This window comes from Leopardus geoffroyi, chromosome B1 (genome assembly GCF_018350155.1).
Source record: "Leopardus geoffroyi isolate Oge1 chromosome B1, O.geoffroyi_Oge1_pat1.0, whole genome shotgun sequence".
Classification (NCBI taxonomy): domain Eukaryota; kingdom Metazoa; phylum Chordata; class Mammalia; order Carnivora; family Felidae; genus Leopardus; species Leopardus geoffroyi.
The window spans coordinates 187,178,804-187,193,722 of record NC_059327.1 but is presented as its reverse complement, the minus strand read 5'-3'; the positions used below and the strand labels follow the sequence as shown (position 1 = coordinate 187,193,722).

General features: G+C 37.0%; 1 long non-coding RNA gene across 1 annotated transcript; it reads right to left on the bottom strand.

The window, feature by feature from the left end:
• Nucleotides 1–12,995: 12,995 nt before the first annotated feature.
• Nucleotides 12,996–13,712, bottom strand: LOC123583589. Its single transcript, XR_006704968.1, has 3 exons — nt 13,601–13,712; nt 13,372–13,406; nt 12,996–13,299 (listed from the first exon to the last, which is right to left on the bottom strand). It is a non-coding gene; the product is annotated as an uncharacterized LOC123583589 (long non-coding RNA).
• Between the last annotated feature and the right edge of the window lie 1,207 nt (nt 13,713–14,919).

The window sequence follows — 14,919 nt, the reverse complement described above, 5'->3', positions numbered from 1 at the left end:
TCAGATTTTCCCGAGATGAATGCTGTCTCCATAGCTCCTCTTGTGGGACTCTTACCCTTTATTCATTCCATATTGAATGGAGGGAAGGACTCTACGGAAGGGATTTATGGCTGAAAGCTTTCTTAATTATAGGCTAGTGTAATAAGTCCTTCTACTATCTTAATGATTGGGGAATTAAGAAGCTCCTTAATAGAAATTGACAGGATCCATTGTCATTGCGAAGAAGTTTCTGTTATGGTCTGGAGTATCCTGCCAACCATCCCAGGATTTAGGGTTCCCCAAAGGCTCATTAACATCTCAGACCATAAGGTCTCCAAAGGAGGCACTAATGGTCCACCTCGTTATGATCTGAGGATAATGACTGGATGACATCCGTACCCATTGAGATGATAATGGCTCTGTAAAAACTGTTATGATGTCAGCAGAAGAAAAAAATCTCATTTGCACTTTATAATCTTTGGTTTCTAATATGCCATAGTACCTAAATTATACTAGAATTATTTCACAAATCTGGCTTAATAGAGGCAATGCATATGATGCTCTGAAAAAAAAAAATCAAAATCCTCTCTTAAAACAGCTGTTATCACCCTTATATTACTGCATAAATGAAGGATAAGCTTAGTAATGCTCTCATAGTACTGAAATACTTATGAGTAATGGAATAAAAAACAAAGACTCAAATTTCCCTAATTTACATACTCATTTACTCCTGAGAGTGAAAAGAAGTTCTGTTTTTAGACTGGCCCCAAAACAGCAAAGAGAAAAGCTCATAGTAATAACAATACTGATACCGAGTACTTATTATGCATCATGTCCCATGCTAAGTACTTCTCCAGCAGCTTCTCCTTTTAATGCTTACACGCCATCTCTGAGATGGGCATCCCCATCAGCCTTGCTGTACAGATGAAAAGGACTTGTGCATGATTGTCCAGACAAGCCACAGACAGGGTGGCATTCAAGCTTGTTCACTCTGCCTTCAGACTTGTGCCATAATTACCAGGATTGTTGTTAGGAAGGTGTTGTGGATTTCCACATCAGGAGAAATGGGCTCCAGCTTGGCCACTAACTAGCTGTGTGATCTGGGACAAGTTATTTCACCTCTCAGGACTTCCGGTCCAGGAAATCTTGAAGGCGCCTTTCAGCTCCAACATTTTAACTGGCAGGAACATCACAATAGCAGAGCTGAAATCAGAATTTTCCTATCATTCCCACAGTAGCTACCCGGTATTCATTGGTAGTAATGTCATTGCTTTTCCATTACAACCCAGTTCAGCTGGACAGTTTTTCCATTTGGTGCCAAATTGTGGATTTTAACAGAACCTCATTGTTTATAGGAAGCAGACGGAAAAAAAAAATTCACCATTATTGCTTAACTTGGTAAAGTACACACACAAAAAAACATTTTTCCAATCTATTTCTATTTGACTCTAAACAAGGGAAAACTGGAGACGAGTGTAAACAAAAATCTATTAGTGTTAATACTGCCTGTTTATAGCTCTAAGCATTTCGCTGTATATACACATAAGAAAGAAAATGAACATTTTAAAGAGATTTCTTTGTTGAGTTATATTTAATGACAAACCAGCATAAAAAGGGGAATCTTATATATAAAAAAATGTCTGTAGTTACTCTTTCAGCCATAAGCTTAGCTGTTTGCCTGAGCTTAAGCTGCAGTACTCACATCCCACCACTAGAGGGGTGAATTGTTCCTAACGAATAAGCCTTCAGTGTTTGGGGAGTGGGGACGGCTGAGGGCTGATAATTTACAAAGATATTGTGGACTCTAGAAAATGGAGGACCTTTTACCCATATCATCCATACTAGTGAAGCTAGCCATAGGATAGAGAGTTCTAGAAAAGAGACTTGAAACATCAGGGATTAGTGGAAACACAATCTGTTTTGACATGAAATGATTTAGGCGATGAATGGAAAGAATTTGGCCATTGTGCCCTAAATGTAGCAAAAGATAATAACTTGGCTGTATGATGACACATGAAGACAGCCTATGGGGGGCTTCAGTGGTAATTCTGAGTATCTGAGGAGAAGCTCCCTGAGAACCTCAAAACATTTATGGCTTCTACAGTTGTTTTTGTAGCAAAAGAGTCATTACAATTTTTACACAAAATGTGATTAATTAAGAACACAATAGACCCAGCAGTGCAGTCCGAGATTTTCTACTTTGTTCCGGTAAAAGGAGGCACTGCTGCAAATTTTTTTTTTTTTTTTTTTTTTTTTTTTGCTGCAGAGTTTATATCCTATTTGCTGCTGTGTTCTCCAGTGACAGTAAGTCTGACTGCAGCAGGCAAATTGTTGAAGGGACAAAAACGCCATAAGCTACAGGACTGGCCAAAAAAAATGCATATAAGTGAATCCTCACCACCAGTTTAAAAATTAAAAGCCCAAACCTAGTTTTTGGCAACAGTGAAAACGCTTGAAGCAAATCTCAAGGGATTTCCAGTTCAGTGTTGTGCACTGGCTTTATGGGCACAGAATGTAGATATCGTTTTGACATTCTGCTGTTGAAAGAGATGCAAAGATATAAAAATTAACAGAAAGGAGGCAGTTCCGAGGAGCATAGTATTAAAAGAAAAAGTTATTCCAATGTGAGAGTTTGTTCTCCAGGAGTTTCCAAACTTCATAAGCTTGTCTAAGGATCCTTTCCTTAGGAGTCTTCACATAGAACTCTCCATTGATGGGCAGTCCTTTCAGTTTGTGGCGTGGGACAGTTTCTGATACATAAAGAAATACTAGATGGTACATGGGATAACATTTAAATTTGTGAAAAGTACAGATATGCACTCAGGCACACACACACACACACACACACACACACACACACAGAGTCAATCTTGATTATTCAGATTCTGCAATATGTGAATTCACCAAATTATCAAAACTGATTTGAAGCCCCGAAATCAATACTCATGGATTTTTTTTTTTAGTTATTCATAGACATGCACAGAGTGGTGAAAATCTGAGTTGTCCATGTTCCTGGCCGAAGGCCAGCAGGGTGACCCTCTGCCTTGTTGTTTCCATTCTCATACTGTATACACATATCCTCTCCGTGGTCTGTTTGGGGCCACATTTTCAACACTGTTTGTGCTTTGTTGGTGCTGTCACCACTTCATATGGCTCCCAAGCATAATGCTGACATTGTGTCTAGTGTTGTTCCTAACTGCAAGAAGGCTGTGATGTGCACTACGGAAAAAATACATGTGTCTCATGAACTTCTCTTGGACAGGAGTCAGAGTGCTGCTGGCCATGAGTTCAATGTTAATGAATCAACAATAATATTACATAAGGTGTTTTTAATCAGAAACACATGAAACGTTGTTATGCATTGATCGTTTTATGAAAACATTGGGATCAGAGGCTCATAGGAACCTAACTCTGTATTTCCCCTAGGAGCAGTGGTTCAATATTTGTTAATTCAATGTTTGTGGAGACTTTGTAGAATATAACTACTGTGAGTACTGAGAATCACATAGATAGGTAGATGGATAGATAGATAGATAGATAGGTAGGTAGATAGAGTGGGGTGGAGAGTGAGAATAGAGAAAATAACTAAAAATGTGAATGTTAAAGTGTCTTTTGTTCTGGAATAATGATCTCTGCTGACAAGAGATTTATTATCATTTTTGCATTAAAATAAAATTTAACTGAAGTAGATAAAACATTCCACACATGTGTGAGGAACAACAACGACAGCAACAATACAATAAGGCTGGTTTGAAATTATTACCAGCAGTTTAGTGTCTATTTCTTGGTTGACTTTGAAGGAATTCCCTTAAATATGAGTAGTGAAATGTCAACAGAGAACAGAGAGAAAGAAGCTGAAACACAAGAAATTATTGTTTTAAAGATGGAGATTTGGTATAATGAAGATGTATTTGCCTATAGCACAGACTTCAGCTCTAGCCACCCCTGGATTCTATCCCGGCTCTTCCTATTACTACAAAAGGGCTCTTGGGTGATTTATAAAAAAATACTTCAGTGTTGGTTTCATCATCTGAAAAATGGAAATAATAATATCCACTCATATAGTTTCCAAGAAATTTATATGATTTATACGACACACCTAGCACAGCGATTATTTCTTCCATGAGCATTATTTCCTTTTATTCTTTTTTCCTAATGTAGTGGTTTTTTTTCCCCATGTCTCACACTCAAAGGAAAATGAGACTATGATTCTCCTGGTTTCATTGATCTGTTCTATTGTCTTTTTAGTTTCTATATCATTTATTTCTGCTCTAATCTTTATTGCTTCCTTCCTTTTGCTGGCTTTGGGTTTGTTTGTTCTTCTATGATTAATAACTTTTTATTTAGGATTGTCATTTATGATTTCCAGACTCATTCCTGGTCCTCAGCAATCCCCTACAACTCCTGTGTGGGTTCTTTGCCAGCTCCTGTACCCATTTCCCTCACTAGTTATCCGTAACAATCTCCAGCTTTCTCATGCTTCTCATTTCCTCTGCTCCTCTTTACAGATGGCCCAGATGCCTGCTTCAGAGAAAATAAGGACTTTCAGAAAAGAATTCCCTCAGCCTCCTTCCCCTGTCTGCTATGACAAAATTATATGCACCCACCTCTATGGCTTGATATGTATCTTTTATTAGGTTCTTGCCAAGTTATGGGATGTTGGGCTAAGTGCTCTACATATTTATTTATTTAATCCACATGACAGCTCTTGGAAGTAGTCATGAGCCTTACTACTCCAACTATGCTGAGTTGAGGAAAATTCTGAGGCTAAGTTGGAGCCCAAAGTGCAAGAGGTCTGTGATAAATTTCTGTATATGCTGTGGGCACAAGAATGGGTTTTGATGGTCCTTTTGCCAGAGGGTGGGCATCTCTGTCATTGCCAGTCTCCTAATGGAACTCTTATTTTCTGTCAGTCCCATAAATGTTGGCATTCCTGTGTTACGTAGTAATGGCGTGCATTTTCCCTTCACATTTTTCTCCAAGGTTGACTGCATTTGCTCTTATAGCATCACTTTCTTGCATGACAGTGACTTTAATTTCTACATCTTTGGATGTAGCTTCTTTCCCTCGTAGGCTAAACTTCTGGTTTCATGTGATTTTCCCACAAACATATAACCCTCAACGTAGTCAAAAACGCACTCACAATTTGACTTTCTGAACTTACCTCTCCCTCTTTGACGACCAGCTCAGTGAGCAGCATAACTGTCAAATGGTACCATTACCAATGTTGGACATGTGGAGTCATTGTCATGTTCTACCTCTCCCATTACCCTCCATTGTCAGTTACTCAAAAAGTCCTGTTGATCTCTGACCCACGCAATAATTTTGAGATCTGTCCTCTCTATTTCTCTACTATTAACTTAGTTCTGATTCTTATCATTTCTTAAGTGGATTACTGCCATGGACTTCCAATGGATCTCCCAGCTTTTTACCTTGATCCCTGTAATCCATTCTCCCCAGTGCTGTCAAATGTGAATCTTTTTGTAACAGAAATCTGATCATATCACTGTTCTGTTTCACTTCCCACAATGCCTCTTTATTGCTCTTTCATAAAGGAACATCTCTTTGGCTTAGCTCACAGAAGTCCTTCTGATCTGTCCCTTGCCTACCTGTCCAGGCTTTCTTATCATTTGCCCTATACACCCACTTTTTTATTCTGGGTACACTTAACCACTTTCAGCTACTTAAACATGATAACATACTGTCTCTTGCCTCCAAGATTTTGTACTTACAATTCCCCCCTTCTGGAACTCTCTTCATACTTCAAAAAATTTTTTCTTACCCCAGGAAATCCTCTTCGAACAAAGCCCCTTACAATCTGTGTTAAGTATTTCCGTAATACCCTAATCTTAACATTCTTATAACACTCACATTTTATAATGACCTATTCACTTGTCTGTATCTATCTCCATTCAAGTTCATGTGGAAGCAGATCTGGACACAAGGATTCAAGTGTAAATAGTTTAATGAGGAGCCAAGTCCAAGTGACTCTGGTAGGGGAGTGAAGAAATGAGGCAGGGGAGGGAAGAAAGCCAATAAATTGGACATCATCAGACAAGTTACCGTTGTTGGCCACTGGAACAGAAATCAGTTGAGGAACCCTGGGAATCATTGTCAAACATGTGCCTTGGAGTTTTTTCAATGAAAGGGGGAGGGAGCTGGGTTATTTATATATCAGTGCCGGTGTGTCACTGGTTTGAAGGGCAATTGCTAATGGATGGAAGGTGTTGGGGGGAAGGAGATAATTCCTGGGCACCTCTGGCCTGCTATATACACAAGACCTCAGGAAAAAGATGGAGATGCTATGAGCAAGAGGTCAGGCTATTGCACACAGAAATGTAAGGCACAGGGACAGACAGCTGACAGCCAAAGCAGCCCTCCTATCAGTTATGTAATAATCTACCTGCAAACCAGGTCTATATAACTGGATGTTTAATGTTGCAATATTAACTTCCCCCAAGATAGCACATATAATAAAACTTAAGTGCAGGGGAGCCTGGATGGCTCAGTCAGTTAAGCGTTCAACTCTCGATTTAGCTGAGGTCATGATCTCAGGGTCGTGGGATCGAGCCTCACCTTGGCTCCAGCACTGAGTGTGGAGCCTGCTTAAGACTCTCTCTCTCTCTCTCTCTCTCTCTCTCTCTCTCTCTCCTCTCTCTCTCCCCTTCCCGCACTCGTGTACGTATGCTCTCAAAGAAAAAAAAAGAAAGAAAGAAAAGAAAAATTAAATGTGGATTTTAATCCAGTTTTGTCTGACTTCAAATTCTGAACTCTTTTGCCCACACTAGACAGCCACCCATCCCAGAAGAGAATGAAAATGAGGAGTGTAAACATAAGCTCACAGCATAAAACGGGTACACTGGGTACTTTAGGGATGCTGAACTATACTTAGAGAATTTCAGTTCAGCTTAATTATGTGCAAGGAACTAGGTTCTTTCCTGTGGGATCACAAAAAATAAGAAGCTGGCTCGTCTTCCAGTATCTTATAATCATCTATGCACATTTGTATTTGTAAATATGAGTGTGTGTTAAAGAGTGTGTGTGTGTGTACTCGTAGGGTAGGCAGATAGTTCAAGAAAATTATTGAGAAAATGATGCCCACTCTATCAACCTGATTTCTTTTATCTTTTGCCAGCTTCACCATGAAGCTGGAATAAACATTTTTTCTGGAATAAAATTGCTTAGCAGGAATAAACCATAGTTTAGGGACAAGAGCAATCAATCCATGGTGTCAAAGCCATGGGTTCTGTGCCTGACTCTGCATCAGGGTTGCTGTGTGACTTTAGATTGGCACTGACTTTTCTGGCCTCAGTCTCCTTGTCTACAGAATGGCCAGGTCATAATGGGACTTTATTATGTGAGAAGCTCTAAGGTTCCTTTCAGATTTATAACTGCCCGGCCATGCCTGAAAACAAGCAGTATGCCAGGCAGTTTCAAATGAATATTCTTTTATTTCTTTTTCTCCAAATGAGTTCTGTGACAGTTTAGTATTTGCTTTTTAAAAGAATCTTTGCATTTTCTTTGTGGTGACTAAAAGTAACTCATTGATATTCCAAACAGGCCATTTGTTAAGCCTTTATTTCACAATATGACCCCTTGCACATTAATAGTCAGAAAACTAAGACTTAAATAAATAGAAATTACTGTTTGTCCCAAGGATTAAAGGAGAACAAGTTTGTTATTGTCAAATAGTTTTCACAAAGAATATTAGAAGGCCACGCATAGGCTTTATAATGGAAAAGAAGAAATTTAATTTGCCAAATTAAGGTCTCGGAAGAGAAAGTGTTATATATAAATAATCTGGGTAGAAAAAGGTACATATATTAATTTTTAATAAATTATGTATTTATTTATATAGTGTATAAAGTATTTAAATAAAATAATATACACGTGTGTAAATAAATATACCCAACCAGATGAATATTCTGGAGGCTCAGATATGGCATCTTTTATTTGTCTGGTTTATTTTAGACCATAGAATAATAATGAATATCTAGTTGGCTCACAAAAAGTATTGTTAATTATTGATTGATTTTGTCTGATATGACGACCAAAAAAAATATATATATAATAAGTTCACAACTGTTTAGTTTTTCAGTGTATTGAATTGAAAACAACTCAAAAGTAAAAAATATAGAGTGAATCCCCAGAATAAGTGAGGCTATGTATGTTAGATTAGAGATATTGAAATACAATGCCACTGAAAGAAAAGCTTACATTTTCATTACTGTCCTTTTATCTATTTTTATATTCGAGGTATTAAGCTCTCATGTAAGAGCCAGTCTTATGCAAGGCCCACCTCCCCATACTACTTTCTAAACTTTTCATTCCTTTCTCAGAAATGCCCAATAGCTATTATGTTATGTTTTAATTGCAGCAGGAGTCCCCAGCTGAAGGCTACATGTGTTCTTGCCTAGTGTAACTGATGTGTAGTTTCCGTCATTAGAAGCTGATGTGTCTTCGGGTTCCTTTGGCAGAGGAGAGCCCTGGCTGGAAGAAAGATAGGGAGACCATAAAAATGGCTGTCTGAGGCACTAATTTCTGCCTTGGACCCTAGCATACATTTAAGCCTTGGGAGGGAAGAAGTATAGAAGTCCAAGGCAATATCCTCACATGCTACTTTCCCTATCAGGAAGACCTCTTCCACCAACTCTCTGGTCTCCCCACTCTTGGGGAATATTATGCCTAATTCAGGTTTAAGCTTCTGGGGCCCTTCTACAGGAAGCATTCCCCTTTATCCTCCCCATCTTCTGACCAGAACAGGCATTTCTGTTCTTCACTGTATAACTTCCTACACTTCTTCATGGCATTTATCACATTAATAATTGACTATTAGGGTCTTGCTCCAAGACAGCAGGAACCATGCTTATCTTGTTCCCTGGTACATCCTCAACCCCCAACATGATGCTAAATTATGTTTGTTGAATGAACGATGAATGGCCCCATCTCTTGCCCAGAGAAGAAAGCCTATCAGGTGAATATTAAATTAATCTTTGAATTTTAAAAGCAGGAAACTCACTAACTTGTAAATGGGCCATTTTGATATTGAATATTTTATAATATTAGAAAGTAAAGAAAGTTATAAAATGATCTTAAGTAAATTTTATAACATTTTCATTGTCTCTTATGGCCCCAACATTTCCTCTCTTACATATACACCCAAGAAAAATATTTTCACATTTGCCATAAAAGACATGTATAAGGAGGTTCATAAGAAACACTGTTCATAAAAGCAAAAGACTAGAAACAGCTAAATGTCCACTAATAGGAAAGGAGAAATAAATAAATTATGATGTATTTATATAATGAAATATTAAATGGCAAGAAAATAAATAGACTCAGCTACACATAAAAACATGAATGAATTTCAATAACGGGAAATTGAGCAAAAAAAAAAAAAAAAAACCAAAACAAAATCCCAGACGACAACATGCTGAGTAACACCCTTTATAACAGTTAAAGTCAGAGACTAAAGTAAACACATACAACTGAGGCGTATCTATGTACATAAGGATATAATTTTGCAAAACAAAAAAATGAACACAAGACCTAGGATAGTTCTTACATCAGTTAGTGGTGCAAGAGGGTATGGGGAGTTTTTTAATTCTTATGTTGGGTAGTGTGCTCACGAGTGTTTATTACAATGCTACTATAATTGGATGAATGAAGGCATGCATGAATAGATAAATAAATTAGCAAATGAACAAAGGAGAGAAAAAAACAAATGAGGACTATAGATGTACTAATTACTACAAAACCAAGTTTTGTGTTATGCACAATTCTGTGTACTGAGGTCCATTAATACTTAGAATAAATTAAAGATGATGAGTTTTTTTTTTAACTTTAATTGCCAAGATTTGATTATTTTTCTGATAGACATCAGGATCAAATACCAGTCTAGTATCCAACAATCATCTTTAAAACAAGCGGAAATTTCCTGAAACATGGTCTTATGTTCTTTTGGTTCATTTGCTCATTCATTCATTTATTTACTTCACCTTATTCTAGAAATATTTACTAAGCATCTACTATGCACCAGCAACTATATTCAGCTTACTTCCACCAAGAAATTCATCACCCTAATTTCTATGAAATGAACTAAGTCTCAATCCCAAGATAGGAATAAAACAACCATTACTGTCAGGAAAAATGCTTCAAAAATAGAAGCTCAGAGATTAAAACTAATCTTTGTTACCTGAGGAAGCTTCTCTGATGACACAATGTGTGAAAGATATTCAGGTGAAAATGAAAATATTCCAGGTAAATCAACAGAATATGAGAACACCTGGAGATGAAAGAATAATTCATTAAATGTCATAAAGTAAGTCTGGCATGGCTAGAGACAGTGAGAATAACAAGAGACAAAATTGGCAAGGTAGGCATGGTCATATTGCTGAAAGACTTGAAAATTATGCTATAAAGTCCAAACCATATTTCAAGAGAAGTGGAATTCCATTCAAATTTTATAGCAGAAGTATGGTAATAATGGATTTCCACTTCTGAAAGGCCCCACTTTCTGACAGGTGGGGAAAGAATTAGAGTCAGGGTAGGAGTGGAAGATGGGGAGACCAGTCAGGAGGCTTCTTCGGTGTTTCACGGGAAGGATAATGGACATCTTGACTTAGGTATTTATGATGGAGATAGGAAAAAGTAGTCAACTTTGAGAGCTATGTTAAAGAAAGAATATATAAAGCTTAGTTTCTATTAAGATTTTCTTCATTTTTTTTATGTGCTCTTATTGTCTTAGTCTGATGCATGTAAATAAGCATGATCTTACTTATCTTTCTTAGGATTTATGGGGTTTCCTGATTCTCTGTGTATTAGTTAGGGTAATTAATACCAGCTGCTATAACAAAAAAGACCCCAGAGTCATTGGTTTAACATATTGTAAGTTTTGTTTCTTGCTCAAACTTCAATGCAGGTGTTCCTGGGTTAGTGGCTTTCCTGGGCTATTATTGTCTAAGCAAGAACTGAGGTATCCAGATTCCTTCACGTTTAACATGGGGTCATCAACTCATCATATTTGGTGAGGAGAGAGAGAGAGGAAGGGTAGGGACACACACATACACGCACACACACACACTCACACACAGAGAATGGAGGGAAGGTGGGAGGGAAATTGAGAATGGGACATGTCCACCTACTCTTGACTATAACAGAAAGCAACCATCTCCTCCAATTACATTCTTTTCTGAGAATCAGTTGAATGACATGGGAAAATAGCCTGTGTGGCAGTAGCAACTGACTGGTCATCTACACTGTTGATTAAAGTCTGAGCATTTCACAGCTATTAACCCTTCAAATATTCTCTCTCTCTCTCTCTCTCTCTCTCTTTTGTATTCTCTCCTTCTGGGACTTCCTTTACATGTATATGACCTCATTATCTTCCATATTTTTAAAACTATCTTTTGTATCTTCCTCTTTGTACTATTGGACTTTAGGTAATTTTTTTTAAAGTTCCTTCCAGTTTACTAACTCTCTCCTCAGTTGTAATTATCTTATATTTAATACTTTTGTTGTGTTTTGAATTTTTCAAAGATTATATTTTTTACTCGGGGAATTTCCATTTTTTCAGTTTTGATCATTTTTAATTTTTATGTGATATTTCAATTCCATGTTTTATATCTTTAAGAAATACTTATTTAAATTTTGTATCTGAGAATTCCATTATCAGAAGTCCCTAGGAAGTCTACTACTACTGTTTGTTGGTTCTTCTTACATTCATTCTGGTAGCTTGTTTCTCTTAGTATTATTAATTTTGGATTATGGATTCTTGTTCAAATGGTTGGGTTTTATTTTTAGAAATTCTGCAAGCCCTGTATCAGGGCAAATTTCTCCAGAGAATATCTATGTTTGCTTCTGCTTGGCACTGTAGGATTCTACGAACTTAATATTATTTAATTCAAAATGTGTGTAGTTTATCAGATCATATAAATCATACAAATGGCAATTCCAACTCTTCTTGAGGGACAGCTTGATTTTTGTAAATCAAGGAGAAACTTTTGCTTTTATCTAAGTCTGGGCTAAAATATATATGTTTCCTGGGGTGCCCAGGTGGCTCAGTTGGTTGAGCATCTGACTCTTGGTTTCAGCTCAGGTTATGATGTCGAGATTTCATGGGTTCGAACCCTGTGTCAGGCTCTGCTTTATCAGCACACAGAGCCTACTTGGGATTCTCTGTCTCCCTCTCTGTCTGCCTCTCCTGCACTTGCTGTCTCTCTGTCTTTCTCAGGACAAATAAATACGTTTGTTTCTCTCTTTGCTTTCAGACACACATTTTTTTATGGTCAACACTTTCACTGAACACATGGCTCTTTGAGGGCTCTGGCTTCCACCTCTAAATCTTTACCCTGAGTGGGCCCAATGTCATTGACATACAACTTGCTGGGTGACAAGAGATTCATACATGCAGTCAGGATAGGTATGGTTTCATCACCCACTTGTTTCCTTATTTTCATCTTCCTTTATGACCTTGTCCCCTTAGAGACATCTCTTTTTACTTGCAAAATTAGCTATGTACTTCCAGATGATTACTATTTTATAACTCAACATTCCTAGATGTTTCATAGCAGAAAAAATTCTAATATCTAGTTAACCATGTTTTCAGGTATGGCAGTTGTTTGTAATTAACCAGCTATATAAAATATTCTCATATATACTCCTGAAGCTTTGTTTATGTTGCTGACTGCTGAATCTGTGTGTTTTTTTCTATTTTTCTAAATCACTGAGCAGTGCTCCCCTTTTCATGTTCATCACAGTACCTCAGACTGATTATGTTTAAAACAGTCTCATCTTCCTCTTTTCCCACCTTGATTCTCCCTTATCAGTTTTCTGCCTCATTCTCATAGCTAGATCCACTCATGCAAGCTCAGTTCTGCCATGGCCTTTTAGGCTATCCGGAGTGATACACAGAAATCTAAGCCCCTCCATCCAGTGGAGATTAGAATTAAGCCATATTTCCCAGTCTTAGGATAAATAATAGGTTATTGCTAATGAAGTGACATCAAAGACACTCCTGTGAGTTAGCCCAAAATATTGGGTTGAACTTTCCCCTGGCATTCTTTGTTAATACTGGGGGGGGGTATAGGTGGAAAGAAGGACCTCCTTTACCTTAACGAGGAGCACTGGTACTGACAGAGGGAGTGATAGCAATGTGGGAAGTGCTAGCAATGTCACATTCCAGCAGCAATGTCAAGGTCAAGTTGCAAAGCAGAAAAGCAGCAGATTCAGGGTGGCAGGTAGGGATGAGGTTGGCACTAGTAGCTTTATCAGTACTTGAGTGGATGCCAAGAAAATCACATGAGATACTTGGGACTCTGCCTGAAGAAGAGAGGGAGTTAGGATGATTGTATCTTTAGAAATTATGTTGAATGGAAATTCAGAGTCATATACCATATTTACGACCATTGCAGATGTTCTCTTTCAGCCTGGAATAGGAAGAATTATCTAAATATTACTAAAGTACACCTCAAGAGGAAAAATGCAATATAAATAAATAGAATAATACAAATAAGTACCATAAGAATATAAAGGGCTGGCAATTTAGTCTATGGGTCTTTAAGCATAGAAAAAATTGATATATTTTATCCATTTCAAGAGGTAATATGAAGAATTAAATTACCTGCATATGAAGGAATTTGATTTGGGGTTCCTCACAGTGAGACAATTTTAAACGGTATTCATGGTAAGATATTCCTAAAACAACAATCTTAGGACAGAAGTGATTATTCTGTAGTGGCTAAAAAAAATTTCCAAATTATCAGTGGCTAACTTCACAAAGTTTATTTCCCATTCAGGCAAAGTCCATTGTAAGTCTGGCAACATTGTAGGGCAGCCTTTCACAACTCAACTATTTTGTTCATTTGTGCCAAGGATGTTACATACTGTTATCATTCCAGATGCAAGGAAAGAAGTCAATTTGATTTCATAGAATAAGACTTAATGGTCTCTTGGGGCTTCAGCTAAAGGGCATCTGTACTCCTCTCACTAAAGCAGCCATCCAGGCTGAGGAAGATTCCATCATCCTCTACTTATATCATCTGGAACACATGATCCATTCAGTCAACATGGTAGAGGAAGGGACAACTGGAAAGTAATTAACTGATTTTTTTTATATTTCTCGTGTCATATCTGACCACAGCCACTGGCCAGATGTAGTCTCATGAATTCCTCCAATTACATATTAGATGAGATTTAGAATGGAAGAAGAACCAGATATTCGTGAACACAATTTTGGAGATCATCAAGAAATAAAGAAGTCTGGTGTTGATTTGCAAAGGAAAAATGTCAGATACTGAATGCTTTTCAAAAGAAAATCGGCTGATTCTCCTACCAACAGAAAGCAGTCTTGAGATTTCAGTTGTATACTAGGAATAGGTAATATTACTGAAAATTATTAAAAACAGTTTGTGAAACCAAATCTTTAGTTATTAGTATAAAATATATCCGTTTAAAAAGATATTCCTTGGGGAATTGCTTATCAAGGAACATAAATTTTCAGTATGTTAGTAGAATAAGTTCTAGAGATCTACCATACAGCATTGTACCTACAGTCAACAATATTGTATTGTACACTTAAAATTTGTTGATCTCATGTTAAAAGAGTAGATCTCACATTAAGTGTTTTTATAACAAAAAAAAGAAAGAAAAAAGAAAAAAGATAAAAAATATCAGGATATATGCAAAAATATTATCAATGGTTATTTCTTAAATGATAGAATTATTTTCTTCTTTTGTTCCTCTCTATTTTCTAAATTTTTGACAATGTGCATGTATTAATACACACATAATATATTCCCATATGTAATAGTGTAATGTATATGCATCCTATAATGTATATGTATTACTTTTGCCAAGTAATATATATATTCAAAAAATTCATATATATTGTTGACCTAAATATTAAAAGTATGCAACAATCTTTTAAAATACGTTTCAAAG